At 46.6% G+C, this 23,529-nt stretch overlaps 4 non-coding genes across 4 annotated transcripts; all 4 read left to right on the top strand.

Annotated features, from left to right (window-relative positions):
• Positions 1–1,348: 1,348 nt before the first annotated feature.
• trnad-guc (transfer RNA aspartic acid (anticodon GUC)) lies at positions 1,349–1,420 on the top strand. The gene has a single exon. It is a non-coding gene; the product is annotated as a tRNA-Asp (tRNA).
• Positions 1,421–3,023: 1,603 nt separating this feature from the next.
• On the top strand, positions 3,024–3,095 carry trnad-guc (transfer RNA aspartic acid (anticodon GUC)). Its single transcript has one exon. It is a non-coding gene; the product is annotated as a tRNA-Asp (tRNA).
• A 16,676-nt stretch (positions 3,096–19,771) lies between these two features.
• Positions 19,772–19,843, top strand: trnad-guc (transfer RNA aspartic acid (anticodon GUC)). Its single transcript has one exon. It is a non-coding gene; the product is annotated as a tRNA-Asp (tRNA).
• Positions 19,844–23,135: 3,292 nt separating this feature from the next.
• Positions 23,136–23,207, top strand: trnad-guc (transfer RNA aspartic acid (anticodon GUC)). Its single transcript has one exon. It is a non-coding gene; the product is annotated as a tRNA-Asp (tRNA).
• The last annotated feature ends 322 nt before the right edge of the window (positions 23,208–23,529 follow it).

Raw genomic sequence — 23,529 nt, 5'->3', positions numbered from 1 at the left:
AGCGCAATTTAAAAAAAAAAAAAAAAAAAAAAAAAGAGTCCAAACAATGACCCCTGCTACCGGTAGTGTTGCAAGTGTTATGCGACTTCAGCTAATGATGGGTCCATCCGAAATTATTCCATCCAAAAGTTTTGGGTGGAGGCACAGGTCACAGAGGGAGTTCTGCTTCGACGTCAGCCCGAGCCAAAGGATATGCTTTGGCCGGGAATCGAATCCGGGTCAACTGCTTGGAAGGCAGCTATGCTCACCAACGCAGTCAGCAGTCAGCAACTTGCGCCGTCACTAAGAAGGCTCGAAGTGCACGAGTCGCCGATAGGGCTAGAGGAGCAGATGAGATCTTTGTTTGGACCCGTCACTAAAGAGAGCCTTCAAGAATTTGCATCCCGTCACGTACAAGAAAGCGCTGCCTTCCCATCCGGCTAAATAAACACGAAGTGGTCAAACGCAGAGAGTGCCTATAATAACCAAAAGCCCAATCAAGGCAATCTCTTTCTCATGCCTCTATCTGAAAAGTTGGATAAAATCTTATATGAAAAAAAAAGTCTTTTAAAGAAATCCCTTATTCCGAGGTCACCGTAGCCACCAGATCCAGTCTGTATCCGCTTCAGTCACCCGGATCCAGTCCGTATCCAGAGAAGATGGTGGATCAACACCTAGAAAGGACCTCTATGGCCCAGAAACACAGCGGAGACCGTGACAACTAGATGAGCCGCAGATACAAATCCCTTGTAAAGACCACCTGGACAAGACCACAGGAAACAGATGATTCTTCTGCACAGTCTGACATTCCTGCAGCCTGGAGCTGATCTACTGGTTTCGTCTGACAAGGGGAGAACTGTCTCCCCGACTGAGCCTGGTTTCTCACCGGGTTTTTTCTCCATCCTTTCACCGATCGAGTTTTGGTTTCTTCCCTCTGTCGCTTCTGGCAGGCGGAGCTGGGGACACTTCATGTACAGCGATATCGTTGACTTGATTGCAAATTATTGCACAGATACTATTTAAACTGAACTTAGCTGAATGATGTCATCAAAGAGTTCAATAACGAAATGCCTTTAACTGTCATTTTGCTTTTTGACGCACTGTGTTCCTAATTAATGTTGTTCAGTTGCATTGACGCAATACTTTCTGTTTAAAGCGCAATTTAAAAAAAAAAAAAAAAAAAAAAAAGAGTCCAAACAATGACCCCTGCTACGGGTAGTGTTCCAAGTGTTATGCGACTTCAGCTAATGATGGGTCCATCAGAAATTTTACGGTGCTAGGGCTGGGTCTGCGTCAGAAGAAGCCATGCATTGTTTAGTTATGTCAGTGCAGTGCCGTCAGTTGGGGGAGAAACGGCAGCATGCACGGCTCCTCGTTAGTATAGTGGACAGTATCTCCGCCTGTCACGCGGAAGACCGGGGTTCGATTCCCCGACGGGGAGAGCTGGTTCTTTTCGTCTTCCGAATGATCCATCCAAAATGTTTGGTTGGATTCGCAGGTCACAGAAGGAGTTCTGCTTCGACGTCAGCCCGAGCCAAAGGACATGCGTTGGCCGGGAATCGAACCCGGGTCAACTGCTTGGAAGGCAGCTATGCTCACCACTATACCAACAACGCAGGCGGAAGTCAGTAGCTTTATTGACGCACTGTGTTCCTAATAAATGTTGTTCAGTTGCATTGACACAATACTTTTTGTTTAAAGCGCAATTAAAAAAAAAAAAAAAAAAAAAAGAGTCCAAACAATGACCCCTGCTACGGGTAGTGTTGCAAGTGTTATGCGACTTCAGCTAATGATGGGTCCATCCAAAATTATTCCATCCAAAAGTTTTGGGTGGAGGCACAGGTCACAGAGGGAGTTCTGCTTCGACGTCAGCCCGAGCCAAAGGACATGCGCACTGCTCTATCCAACTGCTTGGAAGGCAGCTATGCTCACCACTATACCACCAACGCAGTCAGCAGTCAGCAACTTGCGCCGTCACTAAGAAGGCTCGAAGTGCACGAGTCGCCGATAGGGCTAGAGGAGCAGATGAGATCTTTGTTTGGACCCGTCACTAAAGAGAGCCTTCAAGAATTTGCATCCCGTCACGTACAAGAAAGCGCTGCCTTCCCATCCGGCTAAATAAACACGAAGTGGTCAAACGCAGAGAGTGCCTATAATAACCAAAAGCCCAATCAAGGCAATCTCTTTCTCATGCCTCTATCTGAAAAGTTGGATAAAATCTTATATGAAAAAAAAAGTCTTTTAAAGAAATCCCTTATTCCGAGGTCACCGTAGCCACCAGATCCAGTCTGTATCCGCTTCAGTCACCCGGATCCAGTCCGTATCCAGAGAAGATGGTGGATCAACACCTAGAAAGGACCTCTATGGCCCAGAAACACAGCGGAGACCGTGACAACTAGATGAGCCGCAGATACAAATCCCTTGTAAAGACCACCTGGACAAGACCACAGGAAACAGATGATTCTTCTGCACAGTCTGACATTCCTGCAGCCTGGAGCTGATCTACTGGTTTCGTCTGACAAGGGGAGAACTGTCTCCCCGACTGAGCCTGGTTTCTCACCGGGTTTTTTCTCCATCCTTTCACCGATCGAGTTTTGGTTTCTTCCCTCTGTCGCTTCTGGCAGGCGGAGCTGGGGACACTTCATGTACAGCGATATCGTTGACTTGATTGCAAATTATTGCACAGATACTATTTAAACTGAACTTAGCTGAATGATGTCATCAAAGAGTTCAATAACGAAATGCCTTTAACTGTCATTTTGCTTTTTGACGCACTGTGTTCCTAATTAATGTTGTTCAGTTGCATTGACGCAATACTTTCTGTTTAAAGCGCAATTTAAAAAAAAAAAAAAAAAAAAAAAAAGAGTCCAAACAATGACCCCTGCTACGGGTAGTGTTCCAAGTGTTATGCGACTTCAGCTAATGATGGGTCCATCAGAAATTTTACGGTGCTAGGGCTGGGTCTGCGTCAGAAGAAGCCATGCATTGTTTAGTTATGTCAGTGCAGTGCCGTCAGTTGGGGGAGAAATGGCAGCATGCACGGCTCCTCGTTAGTATAGTGGACAGTATCTCCGCCTGTCACGCGGAAGACCGGGGTTCGATTCCCCGACGGGGAGAGCTGGTTCTTTTCGTCTTCCGAATGATCCATCCAAAATGTTTGGTTGGATTCGCAGGTCACAGAAGGAGTTCTGCTTCGACGTCAGCCCGAGCCAAAGGACATGCGTTGGCCGGGAATCGAACCCGGGTCAACTGCTTGGAAGGCAGCTATGCTCACCACTATACCAACAACGCAGGCGGAAGTCAGTAGCTTTATTGACGCACTGTGTTCCTAATAAATGTTGTTCAGTTGCATTGACACAATACTTTTTGTTTAAAGCGCAATTAAAAAAAAAAAAAAAAAAAAAAGAGTCCAAACAATGACCCCTGCTACGGGTAGTGTTGCAAGTGTTATGCGACTTCAGCTAATGATGGGTCCATCCAAAATTATTCCATCCAAAAGTTTTGGGTGGAGGCACAGGTCACAGAGGGAGTTCTGCTTCGACGTCAGCCCGAGCCAAAGGACATGCGCACTGCTCTCTCCAACTGCTTGGAAGGCAGCTATGCTCACCACTATACCACCAACGCAGTCAGCAGTCAGCAACTTGCGCCGTCACTAAGAAGGCTCGAAGTGCACGAGTCGCCGATAGGGCTAGAGGAGCAGATGAGATCTTTGTTTGGACCCGTCACTAAAGAGAGCCTTCAAGAATTTGCATCCCGTCACGTACAAGAAAGCGCTGCCTTCCCATCCGGCTAAATAAACACGAAGTGGTCAAACGCAGAGAGTGCCTATAATAACCAAAAGCCCAATCAAGGCAATCTCTTTCTCATGCCTCTATCTGAAAAGTTGGATAAAATCTTATATGAAAAAAAAAGTCTTTTAAAGAAATCCCTTATTCCGAGGTCACCGTAGCCACCTGATCCAGTCTGTATCCGCTTCAGTCACCCGGATCCAGTCCGTATCCAGAGAAGATGGTGGATCAACACCTAGAAAGGACCTCTATGGCCCAGAAACACAGCGGAGACCGTGACAACTAGATGAGCCGCAGATACAAATCCCCTGTAAAGACCACCTGGACAAGACCACAGGAAACAGATGATTCTTCTGCACAGTCTGACATTCCTGCAGCCTGGAGCTGATCTACCTGTTTCGTCTGACAAGGGGAGAACTGTCTCCCCGATTGAGCCTGGTTTCTCAGCGGGTTTTTTCTCCATCCTTTCACCGATCGAGTTTTGGTTTCTTGCCTCTGTCGCTTCTGGCAGGCGGAGCTGGGGACACTTCATGTACAGCGATATCGTTGACTTGATTGCAAATTATTGCACAGATACTATTTAAACTGAACTTAGCTGAATGATGTCATCAAAGAGTTCAATAACGAAATGCCTTTAACTGTCATTTTGCTTTTTGACGCACTGTGTTCCTAATAAATGTTGTTCAGTTGCATTGACACAATACTTTTTGTTTAAAGCGCAATTTAAAAAAAAAAAAAAAAAAAAAAAAAAGAGTCCAAACAATGACCCCAGCTACGGGTAGTGTTCCAAGTGTTATGCGACTTCAGCTAATGATGGGTCCATCAGAAATTTTACGGTGCTAGGGCTGGGTCTGCGTCAGAAGAAGCCATGCATTGTTTAGTTATGTCAGTGCAGTGCCGTCAGTTGGGGGAGAAACGGCAGCATGCACGGCTCCTCGTTAGTATAGTGGACAGTATCTCCCCCTGTCACGCGGAAGACCGGGGTTCGATTCCCCGACGGGGAGAGCTGGTCCTTTTCGTCTTCCGAATGATCCATCCAAAATGTTTGGTTGGATTCGCAGGTCACAGAAGGAGTTCTGCTTCGACGTCAGCCCGAGCCAAAGGACATGCGTTGGCCGGGAATCGAACCCGGGTCAACTGCTTGGAAGGCAGCTATGCTCACCACTATACCAACAACGCAGGCGGAAGTCAGTAGCTTTATTGACGCACTGTGTTCCTAATAAATGTTGTTCAGTTGCATTGACACAATACTTTTTGTTTAAAGCGCAATTAAAAAAAAAAAAAAAAAAAAAAGAGTCCAAACAATGACCCCTGCTACGGGTAGTGTTGCAAGTGTTATGCGACTTCAGCTAATGATGGGTCCATCCAAAATTATTCCATCCAAAAGTTTTGGGTGGAGGCACAGGTCACAGAGGGAGTTCTGCTTCGACGTCAGCCCGAGCCAAAGGACATGCGCACTGCTCTCTCCAACTGCTTGGAAGGCAGCTATGCTCACCACTATACCACCAACGCAGTCAGCAGTCAGCAACTTGCGCCGTCACTAAGAAGGCTCGAAGTGCACGAGTCGCCGATAGGGCTAGAGGAGCAGATGAGATCTTTGTTTGGACCCGTCACTAAAGAGAGCCTTCAAGAATTTGCATCCCGTCACGTACAAGAAAGCGCTGCCTTCCCATCCGGCTAAATAAACACGAAGTGGTCAAACGCAGAGAGTGCCTATAATAACCAAAAGCCCAATCAAGGCAATCTCTTTCTCATGCCTCTATCTGAAAAGTTGGATAAAATCTTATATGAAAAAAAAAGTCTTTTAAAGAAATCCCTTATTCCGAGGTCACCGTAGCCACCTGATCCAGTCTGTATCCGCTTCAGTCACCCGGATCCAGTCCGTATCCAGAGAAGATGGTGGATCAACACCTAGAAAGGACCTCTATGGCCCAGAAACACAGCGGAGACCGTGACAACTAGATGAGCCGCAGATACAAATCCCCTGTAAAGACCACCTGGACAAGACCACAGGAAACAGATGATTCTTCTGCACAGTCTGACATTCCTGCAGCCTGGAGCTGATCTACCTGTTTCGTCTGACAAGGGGAGAACTGTCTCCCCGATTGAGCCTGGTTTCTCACCGGGTTTTTTCTCCATCCTTTCACCGATCGAGTTTTGGTTTCTTGCCTCTGTCGCTTCTGGCAGGCGGAGCTGGGGACACTTCATGTACAGCGATATCGTTGACTTGATTGCAAATTATTGCACAGATACTATTTAAACTGAACTTAGCTGAATGATGTCATCAAAGAGTTCAATAACGAAATGCCTTTAACTGTCATTTTGCTTTTTGACGCACTGTGTTCCTAATAAATGTTGTTCAGTTGCATTGACACAATACTTTTTGTTTAAAGCGCAATTTAAAAAAAAAAAAAAAAAAAAAAAAAAGAGTCCAAACAATGACCCCAGCTACGGGTAGTGTTCCAAGTGTTATGCGACTTCAGCTAATGATGGGTCCATCAGAAATTTTACGGTGCTAGGGCTGGGTCTGCGTCAGAAGAAGCCATGCATTGTTTAGTTATGTCAGTGCAGTGCCGTCAGTTGGGGGAGAAACGGCAGCATGCACGGCTCCTCGTTAGTATAGTGGACAGTATCTCCCCCTGTCACGCGGAAGACCGGGGTTCGATTCCCCGACGGGGAGAGCTGGTCCTTTTCGTCTTCCGAATGATCCATCCAAAATGTTTGGTTGGAGTCGCAGGTCACAGAAGGAGTTCTGCTTCGACGTCAGCCCGAGCCAAAGGACATGCGTTGGCCGGGAATCGAACCCGGGTCAACTGCTTGGAAGGCAGCTATGCTCACCACTATACCACAAACGCAGGCGGAAGTCAGTAGCTTTATTGACGCACTGTGTTCCTAATAAATGTTGTTCAGTTGCATTGACACAATACTTTTTGTTTAAAGCGCAATTTAAAAAAAAAAAAAAAAAAAAAAAAAAGAGTCCAAACAATGACCCCAGCTACGGGTAGTGTTCCAAGTGTTATGCGACTTCAGCTAATGATGGGTCCATCAGAAATTTTACGGTGCTAGGGCTGGGTCTGCGTCAGAAGAAGCCATGCATTGTTTAGTTATGTCAGTGCAGTGCCGTCAGTTGGGGGAGAAACGGCAGCATGCACGGCTCCTCGTTAGTATAGTGGACAGTATCTCCCCCTGTCACGCGGAAGACCGGGGTTCGATTCCCCGACGGGGAGAGCTGGTCCTTTTCGTCTTCCGAATGATCCATCCAAAATGTTTGGTTGGATTCGCAGGTCACAGAAGGAGTTCTGCTTCGACGTCAGCCCGAGCCAAAGGACATGCGTTGGCCGGGAATCGAACCCGGGTCAACTGCTTGGAAGGCAGCTATGCTCACCACTATACCAACAACGCAGGCGGAAGTCAGTAGCTTTATTGACGCACTGTGTTCCTAATAAATGTTGTTCAGTTGCATTGACACAATACTTTTTGTTTAAAGCGCAATTAAAAAAAAAAAAAAAAAAAAAAGAGTCCAAACAATGACCCCTGCTACGGGTAGTGTTGCAAGTGTTATGCGACTTCAGCTAATGATGGGTCCATCCAAAATTATTCCATCCAAAAGTTTTGGGTGGAGGCACAGGTCACAGAGGGAGTTCTGCTTCGACGTCAGCCCGAGCCAAAGGACATGCGCACTGCTCTCTCCAACTGCTTGGAAGGCAGCTATGCTCACCACTATACCACCAACGCAGTCAGCAGTCAGCAACTTGCGCCGTCACTAAGAAGGCTCGAAGTGCACGAGTCGCCGATAGGGCTAGAGGAGCAGATGAGATCTTTGTTTGGACCCGTCACTAAAGAGAGCCTTCAAGAATTTGCATCCCGTCACGTACAAGAAAGCGCTGCCTTCCCATCCGGCTAAATAAACACGAAGTGGTCAAACGCAGAGAGTGCCTATAATAACCAAAAGCCCAATCAAGGCAATCTCTTTCTCATGCCTCTATCTGAAAAGTTGGATAAAATCTTATATGAAAAAAAAAGTCTTTTAAAGAAATCCCTTATTCCGAGGTCACCGTAGCCACCTGATCCAGTCTGTATCCGCTTCAGTCACCCGGATCCAGTCCGTATCCAGAGAAGATGGTGGATCAACACCTAGAAAGGACCTCTATGGCCCAGAAACACAGCGGAGACCGTGACAACTAGATGAGCCGCAGATACAAATCCCCTGTAAAGACCACCTGGACAAGACCACAGGAAACAGATGATTCTTCTGCACAGTCTGACATTCCTGCAGCCTGGAGCTGATCTACCTGTTTCGTCTGACAAGGGGAGAACTGTCTCCCCGATTGAGCCTGGTTTCTCACCGGGTTTTTTCTCCATCCTTTCACCGATCGAGTTTTGGTTTCTTGCCTCTGTCGCTTCTGGCAGGCGGAGCTGGGGACACTTCATGTACAGCGATATCGTTGACTTGATTGCAAATTATTGCACAGATACTATTTAAACTGAACTTAGCTGAATGATGTCATCAAAGAGTTCAATAACGAAATGCCTTTAACTGTCATTTTGCTTTTTGACGCACTGTGTTCCTAATAAATGTTGTTCAGTTGCATTGACACAATACTTTTTGTTTAAAGCGCAATTTAAAAAAAAAAAAAAAAAAAAAAAAAAGAGTCCAAACAATGACCCCAGCTACGGGTAGTGTTCCAAGTGTTATGCGACTTCAGCTAATGATGGGTCCATCAGAAATTTTACGGTGCTAGGGCTGGGTCTGCGTCAGAAGAAGCCATGCATTGTTTAGTTATGTCAGTGCAGTGCCGTCAGTTGGGGGAGAAACGGCAGCATGCACGGCTCCTCGTTAGTATAGTGGACAGTATCTCCCCCTGTCACGCGGAAGACCGGGGTTCGATTCCCCGACGGGGAGAGCTGGTCCTTTTCGTCTTCCGAATGATCCATCCAAAATGTTTGGTTGGAGTCGCAGGTCACAGAAGGAGTTCTGCTTCGACGTCAGCCCGAGCCAAAGGACATGCGTTGGCCGGGAATCGAACCCGGGTCAACTGCTTGGAAGGCAGCTATGCTCACCACTATACCACAAACGCAGGCGGAAGTCAGTAGCTTTATTGACGCACTGTGTTCCTAATAAATGTTGTTCAGTTGCATTGACACAATACTTTTTGTTTAAAGCGCAATAAAAAAAAAAAAAAAAAAAAAAAAGAGTCCAAACAATGACCCCTGCTACCGGTAGTGTTGCAAGTGTTATGCGACTTCAGCTAATGATGGGTCCATCCGAAATTATTCCATCCAAAAGTTTTGGGTGGAGGCACAGGTCACAGAGGGAGTTCTGCTTCGACGTCAGCCCGAGCCAAAGGATATGCGTTGGCCGGGAATCGAATCCGTGTCAACTGCTTGGAAGGCAGCTATGCTCACCACTATACCACCAACGCAGTCAGCAGTCAGCAACTTGCGCCGTCACTAAGAAGGCTCGAAGTGCACGAGTCGCCGATAGGGCTAGAGGAGCAGATGAGATCTTTGTTTGGACCCGTCACTAAAGAGAGCCTTCAAGAATTTGCATCCCGTCACGTACAAGAAAGCGCTGCCTTCCCATCCGGCTAAATAAACACGAAGTGGTCAAACGCAGAGAGTGCCTATAATAACCAAAAGCCCAATCAAGGCAATCTCTTTCTCATGCCTCTATCTGAAAAGTTGGATAAAATCTTATATGAAAAAAAAAGTCTTTTAAAGAAATCCCTTATTCCGAGGTCACCGTAGCCACCAGATCCAGTCTGTATCCGCTTCAGTCACCCGGATCCAGTCCGTATCCAGAGAAGATGGTGGATCAACACCTAGAAAGGACCTCTATGGCCCAGAAACACAGCGGAGACCGTGACAACTAGATGAGCCGCAGATACAAATCCCCTGTAAAGACCACCTGGACAAGACCACAGGAAACAGATGATTCTTCTGCACAGTCTGACATTCCTGCAGCCTGGAGCTGATCTACCTGTTTCGTCTGACAAGGGGAGAACTGTCTCCCCGATTGAGCCTGGTTTCTCACCGGGTTTTTTCTCCATCCTTTCACCGATCGAGTTTTGGTTTCTTGCCTCTGTCGCTTCTGGCAGGCGGAGCTGGGGACACTTCATGTACAGCGATATCGTTGACTTGATTGCAAATTATTGCACAGATACTATTTAAACTGAACTTAGCTGAATGATGTCATCAAAGAGTTCAATAACGAAATGCCTTTAACTGTCATTTTGCTTTTTGACGCACTGTGTTCCTAATAAATGTTGTTCAGTTGCATTGACACAATACTTTTTGTTTAAAGCGCAATTTAAAAAAAAAAAAAAAAAAAAAAAAAAGAGTCCAAACAATGACCCCAGCTACGGGTAGTGTTCCAAGTGTTATGCGACTTCAGCTAATGATGGGTCCATCAGAAATTTTACGGTGCTAGGGCTGGGTCTGCGTCAGAAGAAGCCATGCATTGTTTAGTTATGTCAGTGCAGTGCCGTCAGTTGGGGGAGAAACGGCAGCATGCACGGCTCCTCGTTAGTATAGTGGACAGTATCTCCCCCTGTCACGCGGAAGACCGGGGTTCGATTCCCCGACGGGGAGAGCTGGTCCTTTTCGTCTTCCGAATGATCCATCCAAAATGTTTGGTTGGATTCGCAGGTCACAGAAGGAGTTCTGCTTCGACGTCAGCCCGAGCCAAAGGACATGCGTTGGCCGGGAATCGAACCCGGGTCAACTGCTTGGAAGGCAGCTATGCTCACCACTATACCAACAACGCAGGCGGAAGTCAGTAGCTTTATTGACGCACTGTGTTCCTAATAAATGTTGTTCAGTTGCATTGACACAATACTTTTTGTTTAAAGCGCAATTAAAAAAAAAAAAAAAAAAAAAAGAGTCCAAACAATGACCCCTGCTACGGGTAGTGTTGCAAGTGTTATGCGACTTCAGCTAATGATGGGTCCATCCAAAATTATTCCATCCAAAAGTTTTGGGTGGAGGCACAGGTCACAGAGGGAGTTCTGCTTCGACGTCAGCCCGAGCCAAAGGACATGCGCACTGCTCTCTCCAACTGCTTGGAAGGCAGCTATGCTCACCACTATACCACCAACGCAGTCAGCAGTCAGCAACTTGCGCCGTCACTAAGAAGGCTCGAAGTGCACGAGTCGCCGATAGGGCTAGAGGAGCAGATGAGATCTTTGTTTGGACCCGTCACTAAAGAGAGCCTTCAAGAATTTGCATCCCGTCACGTACAAGAAAGCGCTGCCTTCCCATCCGGCTAAATAAACACGAAGTGGTCAAACGCAGAGAGTGCCTATAATAACCAAAAGCCCAATCAAGGCAATCTCTTTCTCATGCCTCTATCTGAAAAGTTGGATAAAATCTTATATGAAAAAAAAAGTCTTTTAAAGAAATCCCTTATTCCGAGGTCACCGTAGCCACCTGATCCAGTCTGTATCCGCTTCAGTCACCCGGATCCAGTCCGTATCCAGAGAAGATGGTGGATCAACACCTAGAAAGGACCTCTATGGCCCAGAAACACAGCGGAGACCGTGACAACTAGATGAGCCGCAGATACAAATCCCCTGTAAAGACCACCTGGACAAGACCACAGGAAACAGATGATTCTTCTGCACAGTCTGACATTCCTGCAGCCTGGAGCTGATCTACCTGTTTCGTCTGACAAGGGGAGAACTGTCTCCCCGATTGAGCCTGGTTTCTCACCGGGTTTTTTCTCCATCCTTTCACCGATCGAGTTTTGGTTTCTTGCCTCTGTCGCTTCTGGCAGGCGGAGCTGGGGACACTTCATGTACAGCGATATCGTTGACTTGATTGCAAATTATTGCACAGATACTATTTAAACTGAACTTAGCTGAATGATGTCATCAAAGAGTTCAATAACGAAATGCCTTTAACTGTCATTTTGCTTTTTGACGCACTGTGTTCCTAATAAATGTTGTTCAGTTGCATTGACACAATACTTTTTGTTTAAAGCGCAATTTAAAAAAAAAAAAAAAAAAAAAAAAAAGAGTCCAAACAATGACCCCAGCTACGGGTAGTGTTCCAAGTGTTATGCGACTTCAGCTAATGATGGGTCCATCAGAAATTTTACGGTGCTAGGGCTGGGTCTGCGTCAGAAGAAGCCATGCATTGTTTAGTTATGTCAGTGCAGTGCCGTCAGTTGGGGGAGAAACGGCAGCATGCACGGCTCCTCGTTAGTATAGTGGACAGTATCTCCCCCTGTCACGCGGAAGACCGGGGTTCGATTCCCCGACGGGGAGAGCTGGTCCTTTTCGTCTTCCGAATGATCCATCCAAAATGTTTGGTTGGAGTCGCAGGTCACAGAAGGAGTTCTGCTTCGACGTCAGCCCGAGCCAAAGGACATGCGTTGGCCGGGAATCGAACCCGGGTCAACTGCTTGGAAGGCAGCTATGCTCACCACTATACCACAAACGCAGGCGGAAGTCAGTAGCTTTATTGACGCACTGTGTTCCTAATAAATGTTGTTCAGTTGCATTGACACAATACTTTTTGTTTAAAGCGCAATTTAAAAAAAAAAAAAAAAAAAAAAAAAAGAGTCCAAACAATGACCCCAGCTACGGGTAGTGTTCCAAGTGTTATGCGACTTCAGCTAATGATGGGTCCATCAGAAATTTTACGGTGCTAGGGCTGGGTCTGCGTCAGAAGAAGCCATGCATTGTTTAGTTATGTCAGTGCAGTGCCGTCAGTTTGGGGAGAAACGGCAGCATGCACGGCTCCTCGTTATTATAGTGGACAGTATCTCCCCCTGTCACGCGGAAGACCGGGGTTCGATTCCCCGACGGGGAGAGCTGGTCCTTTTCGTCTTCCGAATGATCCATCCAAAATGTTTGGTTGGATTCGCAGGTCACAGAAGGAGTTCTGCTTCGACGTCAGCCCGAGCCAAAGGACATGCGTTGGCCGGGAATCGAACCCGGGTCAACTGCTTGGAAGGCAGCTATGCTCACCACTATACCAACAACGCAGGCGGAAGTCAGTAGCTTTATTGACGCACTGTGTTCCTAATAAATGTTGTTCAGTTGCATTGACACAATACTTTTTGTTTAAAGCGCAATTAAAAAAAAAAAAAAAAAAAAAAGAGTCCAAACAATGACCCCTGCTACGGGTAGTGTTGCAAGTGTTATGCGACTTCAGCTAATGATGGGTCCATCCAAAATTATTCCATCCAAAAGTTTTGGGTGGAGGCACAGGTCACAGAGGGAGTTCTGCTTCGACGTCAGCCCGAGCCAAAGGACATGCGCACTGCTCTCTCCAACTGCTTGGAAGGCAGCTATGCTCACCACTATACCACCAACGCAGTCAGCAGTCAGCAACTTGCGCCGTCACTAAGAAGGCTCGAAGTGCACGAGTCGCCGATAGGGCTAGAGGAGCAGATGAGATCTTTGTTTGGACCCGTCACTAAAGAGAGCCTTCAAGAATTTGCATCCCGTCACGTACAAGAAAGCGCTGCCTTCCCATCCGGCTAAATAAACACGAAGTGGTCAAACGCAGAGAGTGCCTATAATAACCAAAAGCCCAATCAAGGCAATCTCTTTCTCATGCCTCTATCTGAAAAGTTGGATAAAATCTTATATGAAAAAAAAAGTCTTTTAAAGAAATCCCTTATTCCGAGGTCACCGTAGCCACCAGATCCAGTCTGTATCCGCTTCAGTCACCCGGATCCAGTCCGTATCCAGAGAAGATGGTGGATCAACACCTAGAAAGGACCTCTATGGCCCAGAAACACAGCGGAGACCGTGACAACTAGATGAGCCGCAGATACAAATCCCCTGTAAAGACCACCTGGACAAGACCACAGGAAACAGATGATTCTTCTGCACAGTCTGACATTCCTGCAGCCTGGAGCTGATCTACCTGTTTCGTCTGACAAGGGGAGAACTGTCTCCCCGATTGAGCCTGGTTTCTCACCGGGTTTTTTCTCCATCCTTTCACCGATCGAGTTTTGGTTTCTTGCCTCTGTCGCTTCTGGCAGGCGGAGCTGGGGACACTTCATGTACAGCGATATCGTTGACTTGATTGCAAATTATTGCACAGATACTATTTAAACTGAACTTAGCTGAATGATGTCATCAAAGAGTTCAATAACGAAATGCCTTTAACTGTCATTTTGCTTTTTGACGCACTGTGTTCCTAATAAATGTTGTTCAGTTGCATTGACACAATACTTTTTGTTTAAAGCGCAATTTAAAAAAAAAAAAAAAAAAAAAAAAAAGAGTCCAAACAATGACCCCAGCTACGGGTAGTGTTCCAAGTGTTATGCGACTTCAGCTAATGATGGGTCCATCAGAAATTTTACGGTGCTAGGGCTGGGTCTGCGTCAGAAGAAGCCATGCATTGTTTAGTTATGTCAGTGCAGTGCCGTCAGTTGGGGGAGAAACGGCAGCATGCACGGCTCCTCGTTAGTATAGTGGACAGTATCTCCCCCTGTCACGCGGAAGACCGGGGTTCGATTCCCCGACGGGGAGAGCTGGTCCTTTTCGTCTTCCGAATGATCCATCCAAAATGTTTGGTTGGATTCGCAGGTCACAGAAGGAGTTCTGCTTCGACGTCAGCCCGAGCCAAAGGACATGCGTTGGCCGGGAATCGAACCCGGGTCAACTGCTTGGAAGGCAGCTATGCTCACCACTATACCAACAACGCAGGCGGAAGTCAGTAGCTTTATTGACGCACTGTGTTCCTAATAAATGTTGTTCAGTTGCATTGACACAATACTTTTTGTTTAAAGCGCAATTAAAAAAAAAAAAAAAAAAAAAAGAGTCCAAACAATGACCCCTGCTACGGGTAGTGTTGCAAGTGTTATGCGACTTCAGCTAATGATGGGTCCATCCAAAATTATTCCATCCAAAAGTTTTGGGTGGAGGCACAGGTCACAGAGGGAGTTCTGCTTCGACGTCAGCCCGAGCCAAAGGACATGCGCACTGCTCTCTCCAACTGCTTGGAAGGCAGCTATGCTCACCACTATACCACCAACGCAGTCAGCAGTCAGCAACTTGCGCCGTCACTAAGAAGGCTCGAAGTGCACGAGTCGCCGATAGGGCTAGAGGAGCAGATGAGATCTTTGTTTGGACCCGTCACTAAAGAGAGCCTTCAAGAATTTGCATCCCGTCACGTACAAGAAAGCGCTGCCTTCCCATCCGGCTAAATAAACACGAAGTGGTCAAACGCAGAGAGTGCCTATAATAACCAAAAGCCCAATCAAGGCAATCTCTTTCTCATGCCTCTATCTGAAAAGTTGGATAAAATCTTATATGAAAAAAAAAGTCTTTTAAAGAAATCCCTTATTCCGAGGTCACCGTAGCCACCTGATCCAGTCTGTATCCGCTTCAGTCACCCGGATCCAGTCCGTATCCAGAGAAGATGGTGGATCAACACCTAGAAAGGACCTCTATGGCCCAGAAACACAGCGGAGACCGTGACAACTAGATGAGCCGCAGATACAAATCCCCTGTAAAGACCACCTGGACAAGACCACAGGAAACAGATGATTCTTCTGCACAGTCTGACATTCCTGCAGCCTGGAGCTGATCTACCTGTTTCGTCTGACAAGGGGAGAACTGTCTCCCCGATTGAGCCTGGTTTCTCACCGGGTTTTTTCTCCATCCTTTCACCGATCGAGTTTTGGTTTCTTGCCTCTGTCGCTTCTGGCAGGCGGAGCTGGGGACACTTCATGTACAGCGATATCGTTGACTTGATTGCAAATTATTGCACAGATACTATTTAAACTGAACTTAGCTGAATGATGTCATCAAAGAGTTCAATAACGAAATGCCTTTAACTGTCATTTTGCTTTTTGACGCACTGTGTTCCTAATAAATGTTGTTCAGTTGCATTGACACAATACTTTTTGTTTAAAGCGCAATTTAAAAAAAAAAAAAAAAAAAAAAAAAAGAGTCCAAACAATGACCCCAGCTACGGGTAGTGTTCCAAGTGTTATGCGACTTCAGCTAATGATGGGTCCATCAGAAATTTTACGGTGCTAGGGCTGGGTCTGCGTCAGAAGAAGCCATGCATTGTTTAGTTATGTCAGTGCAGTGCCGTCAGTTGGGGGAGAAACGGCAGCATGCACGGCTCCTCGTTAGTATAGTGGACAGTATCTCCCCCTGTCACGCGGAAGACCGGGGTTCGATTCCCCGACGGGGAGAGCTGGTCCTTTTCGTCTTCCGAATGATCCATCCAAAATGTTTGGTTGGAGTCGCAGGTCACAGAAGGAGTTCTGCTTCGACGTCAGCCCGAGCCAAAGGACATGCGTTGGCCGGGAATCGAACCCGGGTCAACTGCTTGGAAGGCAGCTATGCTCACCACTATACCACAAACGCAGGCGGAAGTCAGTAGCTTTATTGACGCACTGTGTTCCTAATAAATGTTGTTCAGTTGCATTGACACAATACTTTTTGTTTAAAGCGCAATTTAAAAAAAAAAAAAAAAAAAAAAAAAAGAGTCCAAACAATGACCCCAGCTACGGGTAGTGTTCCAAGTGTTATGCGACTTCAGCTAATGATGGGTCCATCAGAAATTTTACGGTGCTAGGGCTGGGTCTGCGTCAGAAGAAGCCATGCATTGTTTAGTTATGTCAGTGCAGTGCCGTCAGTTTGGGGAGAAACGGCAGCATGCACGGCTCCTCGTTATTATAGTGGACAGTATCTCCCCCTGTCACGCGGAAGACCGGGGTTCGATTCCCCGACGGGGAGAGCTGGTCCTTTTCGTCTTCCGAATGATCCATCCAAAATGTTTGGTTGGATTCGCAGGTCACAGAAGGAGTTCTGCTTCGACGTCAGCCCGAGCCAAAGGACATGCGTTGGCCGGGAATCGAACCCGGGTCAACTGCTTGGAAGGCAGCTATGCTCACCACTATACCAACAACGCAGGCGGAAGTCAGTAGCTTTATTGACGCACTGTGTTCCTAATAAATGTTGTTCAGTTGCATTGACACAATACTTTTTGTTTAAAGCGCAATTAAAAAAAAAAAAAAAAAAAAAAGAGTCCAAACAATGACCCCTGCTACGGGTAGTGTTGCAAGTGTTATGCGACTTCAGCTAATGATGGGTCCATCCAAAATTATTCCATCCAAAAGTTTTGGGTGGAGGCACAGGTCACAGAGGGAGTTCTGCTTCGACGTCAGCCCGAGCCAAAGGACATGCGCACTGCTCTCTCCAACTGCTTGGAAGGCAGCTATGCTCACCACTATACCACCAACGCAGTCAGCAGTCAGCAACTTGCGCCGTCACTAAGAAGGCTCGAAGTGCACGAGTCGCCGATAGGGCTAGAGGAGCAGATGAGATCTTTGTTTGGACCCGTCACTAAAGAGAGCCTTCAAGAATTTGCATCCCGTCACGTACAAGAAAGCGCTGCCTTCCCATCCGGCTAAATAAACACGAAGTGGTCAAACGCAGAGAGTGCCTATAATAACCAAAAGCCCAATCAAGGCAATCTCTTTCTCATGCCTCTATCTGAAAAGTTGGATAAAATCTTATATGAAAAAAAAAGTCTTTTAAAGAAATCCCTTATTCCGAGGTCACCGTAGCCACCTGATCCAGTCTGTATCCGCTTCAGTCACCCGGATCCAGTCCGTATCCAGAGAAGATGGTGGATCAACACCTAGAAAGGACCTCTATGGCCCAGAAACACAGCGGAGACCGTGACAACTAGATGAGCCGCAGATACAAATCCCCTGTAAAGACCACCTGGACAAGACCACAGGAAACAGATGATTCTTCTGCACAGTCTGACATTCCTGCAGCCTGGAGCTGATCTACCTGTTTCGTCTGACAAGGGGAGAACTGTCTCCCCGATTGAGCCTGGTTTCTCACCGGGTTTTTTCTCCATCCTTTCACCGATCGAGTTTTGGTTTCTTGCCTCTGTCGCTTCTGGCAGGCGGAGCTGGGGACACTTCATGTACAGCGATATCGTTGACTTGATTGCAAATTATTGCACAGATACTATTTAAACTGAACTTAGCTGAATGATGTCATCAAAGAGTTCAATAACGAAATGCCTTTAACTGTCATTTTGCTTTTTGACGCACTGTGTTCCTAATAAATGTTGTTCAGTTGCATTGACACAATACTTTTTGTTTAAAGCGCAATTTAAAAAAAAAAAAAAAAAAAAAAAAAAGAGTCCAAACAATGACCCCAGCTACGGGTAGTGTTCCAAGTGTTATGCGACTTCAGCTAATGATGGGTCCATCAGAAATTTTACGGTGCTAGGGCTGGGTCTGCGTCAGAAGAAGCCATGCATTGTTTAGTTATGTCAGTGCAGTGCCGTCAGTTGGGGGAGAAACGGCAGCATGCACGGCTCCTCGTTAGTATAGTGGACAGTATCTCCCCCTGTCACGCGGAAGACCGGGGTTCGATTCCCCGACGGGGAGAGCTGGTCCTTTTCGTCTTCCGAATGATCCATCCAAAATGTTTGGTTGGAGTCGCAGGTCACAGAAGGAGTTCTGCTTCGACGTCAGCCCGAGCCAAAGGACATGCGTTGGCCGGGAATCGAACCCGGGTCAACTGCTTGGAAGGCAGCTATGCTCACCACTATACCACAAACGCAGGCGGAAGTCAGTAGCTTTATTGACGCACTGTGTTCCTAATAAATGTTGTTCAGTTGCATTGACACAATACTTTTTGTTTAAAGCGCAATAAAAAAAAAAAAAAAAAAAAAAAAGAGTCCAAACAATGACCCCTGCTACCGGTAGTGTTGCAAGTGTTATGCGACTTCAGCTAATGATGGGTCCATCCGAAATTATTCCATCCAAAAGTTTTGGGTGGAGGCACAGGTCACAGAGGGAGTTCTGCTTCGACGTCAGCCCGAGCCAAAGGATATGCGTTGGCCGGGAATCGAATCCGTGTCAACTGCTTGGAAGGCAGCTATGCTCACCACTATACCACCAACGCAGTCAGCAGTCAGCAACTTGCGCCGTCACTAAGAAGGCTCGAAGTGCACGAGTCGCCGATAGGGCTAGAGGAGCAGATGAGATCTTTGTTTGGACCCGTCACTAAAGAGAGCCTTCAAGAATTTGCATCCCGTCACGTACAAGAAAGCGCTGCCTTCCCATCCGGCTAAATAAACACGAAGTGGTCAAACGCAGAGAGTGCCTATAATAACCAAAAGCCCAATCAAGGCAATCTCTTTCTCATGCCTCTATCTGAAAAGTTGGATAAAATCTTATATGAAAAAAAAAGTCTTTTAAAGAAATCCCTTATTCCGAGGTCACCGTAGCCACCAGATCCAGTCTGTATCCGCTTCAGTCACCCGGATCCAGTCCGTATCCAGAGAAGATGGTGGATCAACACCTAGAAAGGACCTCTATGGCCCAGAAACACAGCGGAGACCGTGACAACTAGATGAGCCGCAGATACAAATCCCTTGTAAAGACCACCTGGACAAGACCACAGGAAACAGATGATTCTTCTGCACAGTCTGACATTCCTGCAGCCTGGAGCTGATCTACTGGTTTCGTCTGACAAGGGGAGAACTGTCTCCCCGACTGAGCCTGGTTTCTCACCGGGTTTTTTCTCCATCCTTTCACCGATCGAGTTTTGGTTTCTTCCCTCTGTCGCTTCTGGCAGGCGGAGCTGGGGACACTTCATGTACAGCGATATCGTTGACTTGATTGCAAATTATTGCACAGATACTATTTAAACTGAACTTAGCTGAATGATGTCATCAAAGAGTTCAATAACGAAATGCCTTTAACTGTCATTTTGCTTTTTGACGCACTGTGTTCCTAATTAATGTTGTTCAGTTGCATTGACGCAATACTTTCTGTTTAAAGCGCAATTTAAAAAAAAAAAAAAAAAAAAAAAAAGAGTCCAAACAATGACCCCTGCTACGGGTAGTGTTCCAAGTGTTATGCGACTTCAGCTAATGATGGGTCCATCAGAAATTTTACGGTGCTAGGGCTGGGTCTGCGTCAGAAGAAGCCATGCATTGTTTAGTTATGTCAGTGCAGTGCCGTCAGTTGGGGGAGAAATGGCAGCATGCACGGCTCCTCGTTAGTATAGTGGACAGTATCTCCGCCTGTCACGCGGAAGACCGGGGTTCGATTCCCCGACGGGGAGAGCTGGTTCTTTTCGTCTTCCGAATGATCCATCCAAAATGTTTGGTTGGATTCGCAGGTCACAGAAGGAGTTCTGCTTCGACGTCAGCCCGAGCCAAAGGACATGCGTTGGCCGGGAATCGAACCCGGGTCAACTGCTTGGAAGGCAGCTATGCTCACCACTATACCAACAACGCAGGCGGAAGTCAGTAGCTTTATTGACGCACTGTGTTCCTAATAAATGTTGTTCAGTTGCATTGACACAATACTTTTTGTTTAAAGCGCAATTAAAAAAAAAAAAAAAAAAAAAAGAGTCCAAACAATGACCCCTGCTACGGGTAGTGTTGCAAGTGTTATGCGACTTCAGCTAATGATGGGTCCATCCAAAATTATTCCATCCAAAAGTTTTGGGTGGAGGCACAGGTCACAGAGGGAGTTCTGCTTCGACGTCAGCCCGAGCCAAAGGACATGCGCACTGCTCTCTCCAACTGCTTGGAAGGCAGCTATGCTCACCACTATACCACCAACGCAGTCAGCAGTCAGCAACTTGCGCCGTCACTAAGAAGGCTCGAAGTGCACGAGTCGCCGATAGGGCTAGAGGAGCAGATGAGATCTTTGTTTGGACCCGTCACTAAAGAGAGCCTTCAAGAATTTGCATCCCGTCACGTACAAGAAAGCGCTGCCTTCCCATCCGGCTAAATAAACACGAAGTGGTCAAACGCAGAGAGTGCCTATAATAACCAAAAGCCCAATCAAGGCAATCTCTTTCTCATGCCTCTATCTGAAAAGTTGGATAAAATCTTATATGAAAAAAAAAGTCTTTTAAAGAAATCCCTTATTCCGAGGTCACCGTAGCCACCTGATCCAGTCTGTATCCGCTTCAGTCACCCGGATCCAGTCCGTATCCAGAGAAGATGGTGGATCAACACCTAGAAAGGACCTCTATGGCCCAGAAACACAGCGGAGACCGTGACAACTAGATGAGCCGCAGATACAAATCCCCTGTAAAGACCACCTGGACAAGACCACAGGAAACAGATGATTCTTCTGCACAGTCTGACATTCCTGCAGCCTGGAGCTGATCTACCTGTTTCGTCTGACAAGGGGAGAACTGTCTCCCCGATTGAGCCTGGTTTCTCACCGGGTTTTTTCTCCATCCTTTCACCGATCGAGTTTTGGTTTCTTGCCTCTGTCGCTTCTGGCAGGCGGAGCTGGGGACACTTCATGTACAGCGATATCGTTGACTTGATTGCAAATTATTGCACAGATACTATTTAAACTGAACTTAGCTGAATGATGTCATCAAAGAGTTCAATAACGAAATGCCTTTAACTGTCATTTTGCTTTTTGACGCACTGTGTTCCTAATAAATGTTGTTCAGTTGCATTGACACAATACTTTTTGTTTAAAGCGCAATTTAAAAAAAAAAAAAAAAAAAAAAAAAAGAGTCCAAACAATGACCCCAGCTACGGGTAGTGTTCCAAGTGTTATGCGACTTCAGCTAATGATGGGTCCATCAGAAATTTTATGGTGCTAGGGCTGGGTCTGCGTCAGAAGAAGCCATGCATTGTTTAGTTATGTCAGTGCAGTGCCGTCAGTTGGGGGAGAAACGGCAGCATGCACGGCTCCTCGTTAGTATAGTGGACAGTATCTCCCCCTGTCACGCGGAAGACCGGGGTTCGATTCCCCGACGGGGAGAGCTGGTCCTTTTCGTCTTCCGAATGATCCATCCAAAATGTTTGGTTGGAGTCGCAGGTCACAGAAGGAGTTCTGCTTCGACGTCAGCCCGAGCCAAAGGACATGCGTTGGCCGGGAATCGAACCCGGGTCAACTGCTTGGAAGGCAGCTATGCTCACCACTATACCACAAACGCAGGCGGAAGTCAGTAGCTTTATTGACGCACTGTGTTCCTAATAAATGTTGTTCAGTTGCATTGACACAATACTTTTTGTTTAAAGCGCAATAAAAAAAAAAAAAAAAAAAAAAAAGAGTCCAAACAATGACCCCTGCTACCGGTAGTGTTGCAAGTGTTATGCGACTTCAGCTAATGATGGGTCCATCCGAAATTATTCCATCCAAAAGTTTTGGGTGGAGGCACAGGTCACAGAGGGAGTTCTGCTTCGACGTCAGCCCGAGCCAAAGGATATGCGTTGGCCGGGAATCGAATCCGTGTCAACTGCTTGGAAGGCAGCTATGCTCACCACTATACCACCAACGCAGTCAGCAGTCAGCAACTTGCGCCGTCACTAAGAAGGCTCGAAGTGCACGAGTCGCCGATAGGGCTAGAGGAGCAGATGAGATCTTTGTTTGGACCCGTCACTAAAGAGAGCCTTCAAGAATTTGCATCCCGTCACGTACAAGAAAGCGCTGCCTTCCCATCCGGCTAAATAAACACGAAGTGGTCAAACGCAGAGAGTGCCTATAATAACCAAAAGCCCAATCAAGGCAATCTCTTTCTCATGCCTCTATCTGAAAAGTTGGATAAAATCTTATATGAAAAAAAAAGTCTTTTAAAGAAATCCCTTATTCCGAGGTCACCGTAGCCACCAGATCCAGTCTGTATCCGCTTCAGTCACCCGGATCCAGTCCGTATCCAGAGAAGATGGTGGATCAACACCTAGAAAGGACCTCTATGGCCCAGAAACACAGCGGAGACCGTGACAACTAGATGAGCCGCAGATACAAATCCCTTGTAAAGACCACCTGGACAAGACCACAGGAAACAGATGATTCTTCTGCACAGTCTGACATTCCTGCAGCCTGGAGCTGATCTACTGGTTTCGTCTGACAAGGGGAGAACTGTCTCCCCGACTGAGCCTGGTTTCTCACCGGGTTTTTTCTCCATCCTTTCACCGATCGAGTTTTGGTTTCTTCCCTCTGTCGCTTCTGGCAGGCGGAGCTGGGGACACTTCATGTACAGCGATATCGTTGACTTGATTGCAAATTATTGCACAGATACTATTTAAACTGAACTTAGCTGAATGATGTCATCAAAGAGTTCAATAACGAAATGCCTTTAACTGTCATTTTGCTTTTTGACGCACTGTGTTCCTAATTAATGTTGTTCAGTTGCATTGACGCAATACTTTCTGTTTAAAGCGCAATTTAAAAAAAAAAAAAAAAAAAAAAAAAAGAGTCCAAACAATGACCCCTGCTACGGGTAGTGTTCCAAGTGTTATGCGACTTCAGCTAATGATGGGTCCATCAGAAATTTTACGGTGCTAGGGCTGGGTCTGCGTCAGAAGAAGCCATGCATTGTTTAGTTATGTCAGTGCAGTGCCGTCAGTTGGGGGAGAAATGGCAGCATGCACGGCTCCTCGTTAGTATAGTGGACAGTATCTCCGCCTGTCACGCGGAAGACCGGGGTTCGATTCCCCGACGGGGAGAGCTGGTTCTTTTCGTCTTCCGAATGATCCATCCAAAATGTTTGGTTGGATTCGCAGGTCACAGAAGGAGTTCTGCTTCGACGTCAGCCCGAGCCAAAGGACATGCGTTGGCCGGGAATCGAACCCGGGTCAACTGCTTGGAAGGCAGCTATGCTCACCACTATACCAACAACGCAGGCGGAAGTCAGTAGCTTTATTGACGCACTGTGTTCCTAATAAATGTTGTTCAGTTGCATTGACACAATACTTTTTGTTTAAAGCGCAATTAAAAAAAAAAAAAAAAAAAAAAGAGTCCAAACAATGACCCCTGCTACGGGTAGTG

Source organism: Carassius gibelio, chromosome B19 (assembly GCF_023724105.1).
Source record: "Carassius gibelio isolate Cgi1373 ecotype wild population from Czech Republic chromosome B19, carGib1.2-hapl.c, whole genome shotgun sequence".
NCBI lineage: Eukaryota > Metazoa > Chordata > Actinopteri > Cypriniformes > Cyprinidae > Carassius > Carassius gibelio.
The sequence above is the reverse complement of the archived record's forward strand: the minus strand, read 5'-3'. Positions and strand labels throughout refer to the sequence as shown.